This window comes from Penaeus monodon, chromosome 21, assembly GCF_015228065.2.
Source record: "Penaeus monodon isolate SGIC_2016 chromosome 21, NSTDA_Pmon_1, whole genome shotgun sequence".
In the NCBI taxonomy this organism is placed as follows: domain Eukaryota; kingdom Metazoa; phylum Arthropoda; class Malacostraca; order Decapoda; family Penaeidae; genus Penaeus; species Penaeus monodon.
In genome coordinates this window covers 4,281,053-4,282,322 of record NC_051406.1, presented here as the reverse complement: position 1 = coordinate 4,282,322, position 1,270 = coordinate 4,281,053, and the positions used below count along the sequence as shown (strand labels likewise).

At 32.9% G+C, this 1,270-nt stretch overlaps 1 protein-coding gene across 1 annotated transcript in view; it reads left to right on the top strand.

Annotated features, from left to right (window-relative positions):
- Positions 1-1,270, top strand: part of LOC119586764 — a 30,636-nt gene that overhangs the window by 17,783 nt on the left and 11,583 nt on the right.

Sequence of the window (1,270 nt, the reverse complement as noted above, 5' to 3'; positions counted from 1 at the left end):
TCAGTTGACTCCTTCACTGGAATTGATATTAGCTTGAAACAGCTGAAATTATAAATATTTTTATCACTCTTGTTATTCTTGATTCATTTATGGAAATAGCTTTGGCTACGGCAGAAAATTGTCTTTACTAGTAATCTGATATAGTTGGATCTTGTAGAAATTATCTTGATATGGTTATAGAAATGATTGCCAAGTACATAATACTGTTCCTTAACTGTTTTTGTAACTCTTTCACTTTCTTTGATGCAACAGATATCCACAAAAAGAAATTGCAGGCTCATGTTCTTTTACATAATTTCTTTTGCCTTAAACAGATGCACTTTTAACTTGCTCTTCATGTTTTATTTGTACTTTCCTTGCAATTTGTAGAGAATATACCAGTATTCCTCGTGCAGTTTATATTTTGTGGCTTGAAAGATGTTGTCAGATTTGAATATTGATGCAAAATAAGCAAACTAAGAGGGAAGAAGTTGCATATCAACGTGACAATTTTTAGGATATAAAGGTTAGCAATTATTTGATACTGAGATTCATCACTTGATGGTCATTGAGAATGAGCTGTATCTGTAATTATATGAATATGTTGGGAGGTAGCTTATTGCTTTTTGTTTTTTTAATGTCAATGGCTGAATAATGGTAGTGCGATACTAAATCTTTGGGGTAAGTGCTTTTGAGATTTCCAAGAAAGAATATTTGAAGAGTTGCCTGCTTTTGATGTTTATAAGGTATTGAACTGCAGGAGAAACTTATAGGAAAATAAAGCATTTTTGGAATTTGTTATTGCATTTACACTTGCATATGGGGGTGTAATTGCCTTTTTTTGGGGTGCAGTTGTTATTGTGATATTTAAGATGTAATTTTGGAATGCGTATTGACGAAAAACAATCTAATGCTGCTAAATTTTTAAGAGTTTAAATTTCTTTAAATTTTTCATAGCCCTTCCTGTATTTTAAAACAGAAAAGGTTTGTTCTAATGTTTTGGATACCCCCATGTGCTGATTTTTATAATCACCCTTTTTTATTAGCCTTTTCCAAAGGGTAATTTGGTGTGGCTTGCCTTTTCCCCCCCCCCCACTTTTTTTTTTTTTTACTCGATTTTCACTACTGTTCTCAGAATCCGGGAAAGTCTGAGCTACCTTTAATTTTTTCTGATGATTGTGTTTGGAGTTTTTTAAAATTTTCTGGGAGGGGCAGGTTTAGAATTTCCCCTTTACGCTGTAAGAAGGGATGGTGGGCTTTTCCTTTTTAACTAATGTATGTCTTTGCACTG